Source organism: Camelina sativa, chromosome 9, assembly GCF_000633955.1.
Source record: "Camelina sativa cultivar DH55 chromosome 9, Cs, whole genome shotgun sequence".
Lineage (NCBI taxonomy): Eukaryota > Viridiplantae > Streptophyta > Magnoliopsida > Brassicales > Brassicaceae > Camelina > Camelina sativa.
In genome coordinates this window covers 5,651,722-5,657,231 of record NC_025693.1, presented here as the reverse complement: position 1 = coordinate 5,657,231, position 5,510 = coordinate 5,651,722, and the positions used below count along the sequence as shown (strand labels likewise).

Genomic DNA, 5,510 nt, shown 5'->3' with positions numbered 1-5,510 from the left:
CGACAGTTTCACACGTTTTTGGGGCAACTGAAGAGGGATACTTTACGACTTTGTGTTGAAGTGAAGGAAAAAGTTGTGTGTGAATCGAATCAAAAGTGCCCTTTAGTTGATCCAATGTTACATAGGAAACGTTCAAGAAACGAGGAAAATTTAGTGGAAGATGTTTATGTTGAAGATGTTGTCGCTAAGGAAGATGATGATGATGCTGACGACGACGAAACTAGATTTAATTATTGTGACGATTCTGATGGAACATATTCTGACGATGAGAACTTTGCCAACTATGGGATTCTACCAGAAGAAGAAGAAAAAACGAAATTACCATTGAAGAAGAGGAGTACTGGTATTTATATTGAAGAGCAAAAGAATGATAAACATTTTGCAAAGTTGGAATTGTCGTCTCTTGATTTGGCTGTTGGACAGTGTTATGAAACAAAAGAGCACTTGGAAACAAGGTTAAGGATACTAACCTTGGTTCAGAAGTTTGATTATTTTGTTTATAAATCCACACCATCTCTACTGATTGTCAAGTGTTGGGTAAAAGGATGTTCTTGGAGGGTACGAGCTACACCAACAAAAGAGTATCCAAACTATTTGGTTGTGCACGTTTGTATACTTACCTAATTTCTATTTAATTGTCATGCAGAGTCGAGTTGACTATGCTAAATTGCTCAATGTTCAAGATATAGATGCACATCAAATACAAGTGACAAGTGCATCGTCTCTCCATGTTGTTAATTTAAAAGACAAAAAGTGCATGTGTTGTAGGTTTGACTTGGAGAAATTGCCATGTGCACATGCAATTGCAGCAGCTGAGCATCGCAAAGTTTCTCGCATTTCAATGTCACACCCTTATTTTTACACGAACTACTTGTACAGTTCCTATGAAAATGCCATCATGCCAAGAGATTTTGCACAATCCGTTCCTGAAGCTGTGGCGAAGGACGTTTGTTTACCACCTATACCTCGACAACAAGCAGGAAGGCCAAATAATTCGAGGATTAAATCTGCATTGGAGATTGCTATGGAAAAGAAAAAGCCAAGAAAGCTATATACATGTGGAAATTGCAATCAAGTAGGACATAATCGCAAGACATGTACTTCATAGGAACTTTGTTTTCTTCTTGATTATTGCATGCTATTTATGTTCAGACACGTTAAACTTTACGTTCGCATTATTTGTCTTTACGTTCGCATGCTATTTATGTTCAGACACGTAAATTATCTTTACGTTTGCATTATTTGTTTTTTGAACATACAGGTTGAAATTGATAACATAACACAATAACCTTTGAACATAATCAAACATAAATCCACAGCAAAAAACTAGTTCATTAGGATGAAAAAGAATAGTACATAAGATGAAAAAGACTAGTACATAAGATGAAAAAGACTAGTACATTACAATCTACTCTCCCTCATCCATAAGGTGAGGGACTTCTATGTCCCCAGCATGAAAGTAAGGATCTGGTTCTTTTGGTACGACTAACTCTCCCACTTCTTCATAAATCTCTGCAGCTAGCTTTGTCCGAAGGGATGGTATGTTTCTATCGCTTAGGCCTTCAAATGTTTTCCCAAGAGCTAAACATTCTATATACTTCAGTGCATACACTCCACAGTCTCCTGGATCTTCATTCAGTGGAACATTTCTTTTCACTCTTCTCACATCTAACATTGCAAAACTCTTCTTTCGGATATCCTCAGGAACAAAAGCACTTAACATTGCAGGAATCATTTGCCTAAAAGGCATGCAATATTTAACAATGTTTGAATCTTTCACCAATCCGGGGATGCTATCATAAACATTAATCGTCCTACTCGGCAAGTCAATATGCAAAGCCACCCAATGATCATCATTGACAAAAAGACAAGCATATAAGTGATCTACCTCAGTGAACCACTTCTTGTTTGTCGGAGAATCAGTGGGAGCTGTTCCGTTGAAATGCTCTTGATAGGTTTTCCTGAACAAGAAGTTCTTAGGTTCATGTGCAAACTGATTGTAATCTTTTTCTAGCTTCTTCGCGATAAAATATTGATCCAAGAAGGTTATGCGTTGCCTAGGATACGGAAATGGATCACGCATCAACCGTTTTCGAAACATAGCCATTGCAGGAACCATGTGCTACATTAGAATATANACTTAATATATGTATGGCATATTTTTATGATACTTGCCATATTTGTCATCGAAACCATATAACTATTAGGATTATAGATTAGGCAACGGTTTCCTTAAAATTCGCGATCTCCATCATCGGTTTCCTTAACATTCGCGATCTCCATCATCGCCTCTATTTTTTTTCCTTTTGTGTTCTTTATCCAATCAATTCCGATGGTTGTTTTTTCCTTTTGGGATCATCTAATATTCGGTTCTGGGTTCTAAATCTTAGTTATTGGGTTTTCTCTTCACTTTTTCTGTTTTGGGTTCGTGACCGTAATTTCTCACGTATCAAAGAACTGGATGTCACATGGATCAAGTGATTCTCGTATGTGGTAAGTGGATTTTTGAGGAATCGAAATGGTTGTTTGCTGTGGATAATAAGAGAGGTTGTCGAATTCTAGAGTGTAACAACAAAACGAGTTATGATGATTGTATTCAAATGGTGTATGAGGATTTCTGTTTGGATGACAAAGTATATGATGTTGGGTTGAGTTACAAGATTTCGAAGATGCTTTTACAGAAGTTACCGAGTGATACATCTCCAGTATTTATTGGTAATACTCGACAGTTTCACACGTTTTTGGGGCAACTGAAGAGGGATACTTTACGACTTTGTGTTGAAGTGAAGGAAAAAGTTGTGTGTGAATCGAATCAAAAGTGCCCTTTAGTTGATCCAATGTTACATAGGAAACGTTCAAGAAACGAGGAAAATTTAGTGGAAGATGTTTATGTTGAAGATGTTGTCGCTAAGGAAGATGATGATGATGCTGACGACGACGAAACTAGATTTAATTATTGTGACGATTCTGATGGAACATATTCTGACGATGAGAACTTTGCCAACTATGGGATTCTACCAGAAGAAGAAGAAAAAACGAAATTACCATTGAAGAAGAGGAGTACTGGTATTTATATTGAAGAGCAAAAGAATGATAAACATTTTGCAAAGTTGGAATTGTCGTCTCTTGATTTGGCTGTTGGACAGTGTTATGAAACAAAAGAGCACTTGGAAACAAGGTTAAGGATACTAACCTTGGTTCAGAAGTTTGATTATTTTGTTTATAAATCCACACCATCTCTACTGATTGTCAAGTGTTGGGTAAAAGGATGTTCTTGGAGGGTACGAGCTACACCAACAAAAGAGTATCCAAACTATTTGGTTGTGCACGTTTGTATACTTACCTAATTTCTATTTAATTGTCATGCAGAGTCGAGTTGACTATGCTAAATTGCTCAATGTTCAAGATATAGATGCACATCAAATACAAGTGACAAGTGCATCGTCTCTCCATGTTGTTAATTTAAAAGACAAAAAGTGCATGTGTTGTAGGTTTGACTTGGAGAAATTGCCATGTGCACATGCAATTGCAGCAGCTGAGCATCGCAAAGTTTCTCGCATTTCAATGTCACACCCTTATTTTTACACGAACTACTTGTACAGTTCCTATGAAAATGCCATCATGCCAAGAGATTTTGCACAATCCGTTCCTGAAGCTGTGGCGAAGGACGTTTGTTTACCACCTATACCTCGACAACAAGCAGGAAGGCCAAATAATTCGAGGATTAAATCTGCATTGGAGATTGCTATGGAAAAGAAAAAGCCAAGAAAGCTATATACATGTGGAAATTGCAATCAAGTAGGACATAATCGCAAGACATGTACTTCATAGGAACTTTGTTTTCTTCTTGATTATTGCATGCTATTTATGTTCAGACACGTTAAACTTTACGTTCGCATTATTTGTCTTTACGTTCGCATGCTATTTATGTTCAGACACGTAAATTATCTTTACGTTCGCATTATTTGTTTTTTGAACATACAGGTTGAAATTGATAACATAACACAATAACCTTTGAACATAATCAAACATAAATCCACAGCAAAAAACTAGTTCATTAGGATGAAAAAGAATAGTACATAAGATGAAAAAGACTAGTACATAAGATGAAAAAGACTAGTACATTACAATCTACTCTCCCTCATCCATAAGGTGAGGGACTTCTATGTCCCCAGCATGAAAGTAAGGATCTGGTTCTTTTGGTACGACTAACTCTCCCACTTCTTCATAAATCTCTGCAGCTAGCTTTGTCCGAAGGGATGGTATGTTTCTATCGCTTAGGCCTTCAAATGTTTTCCCAAGAGCTAAACATTCTATATACTTCAGTGCATACACTCCACAGTCTCCTGGATCTTCATTCAGTGGAACATTTCTTTTCACTCTTCTCACATCTAACATTGCAAAACTCTTCTTTCGGATATCCTCAGGAACAAAAGCACTTAACATTGCAGGAATCATTTGCCTAAAAGGCATGCAATATTTAACAATGTTTGAATCTTTCACCAATCCGGGGATGCTATCATAAACATTAATCGTCCTACTCGGCAAGTCAATATGCAAAGCCACCCAATGATCATCATTGACAAAAAGACAAGCATATAAGTGATCTACCTCAGTGAACCACTTCTTGTTTGTCGGAGAATCAGTGGGAGCTGTTCCGTTGAAATGCTCTTGATAGGTTTTCCTGAACAAGAAGTTCTTAGGTTCATGTGCAAACTGATTGTAATCTTTTTCTAGCTTCTTCGCGATAAAATATTGATCCAAGAAGGTTATGCGTTGCCTAGGATACGGAAATGGATCACGCATCAACCGTTTTCGAAACATAGCCATTGCAGGAACCATGTGCTACATTAGAATATAAACGACATTAGAATCATGTAAAAAGCTAAACATATTTTTTTTTAAAGAAAAAACAGAGAACTTTAAGAAAAAAAAAAACAGAGAACTTACATAGCTTTTCAACCATCCATAGTTATAGCTTGGCCACTCAACTCTTGGAGTTATAATCTGCCAATAGAATCTCACAGAGTAACTGTCCGTTGTAAATCGTTCATCCCTGTAAAATTATAAGACAATAAAGATTAGATAATCATTCATCCCTTTAACGTCTATGAGATTTACCCAAAATTTAAAAAAAAAATAAAACAAAACTAAACAAAAGCTTACTCATCAGATCAAGGAACTCCATAAGTCGCTTGGCTTTCACATCTTCCATAGGTTTGATATGGTCGTCATCAGTAATTATGCGCTTCACTGTAGAGCTTCCAATGAAAGGAAACTTCTGCGATCCTGCCAACTATGGCACTCGTTTACCATGAGTCACCCCATCTAATTCCTGTAACTTATCCTGAAGTAGTGATAATGCAGTATCTACCACTTTACTAGCCTTCTGTTGTATAGGGTCTGACCAAGCCTCTTCAAAACTAGAAACCATTTTCTGATTTGCTGCTATGACTTTCTCAGTTACATCTTCAACCTCATCCATGTCGACATTCACTTTCTTTTTTTTT

At 36.9% G+C, this 5,510-nt stretch overlaps 1 pseudogene; it reads right to left on the bottom strand.

Moving 5' to 3' along the window:
• Positions 4,022-5,510, bottom strand: part of LOC104715041 — a 9,072-nt pseudogene continuing 7,583 nt past the window's right edge.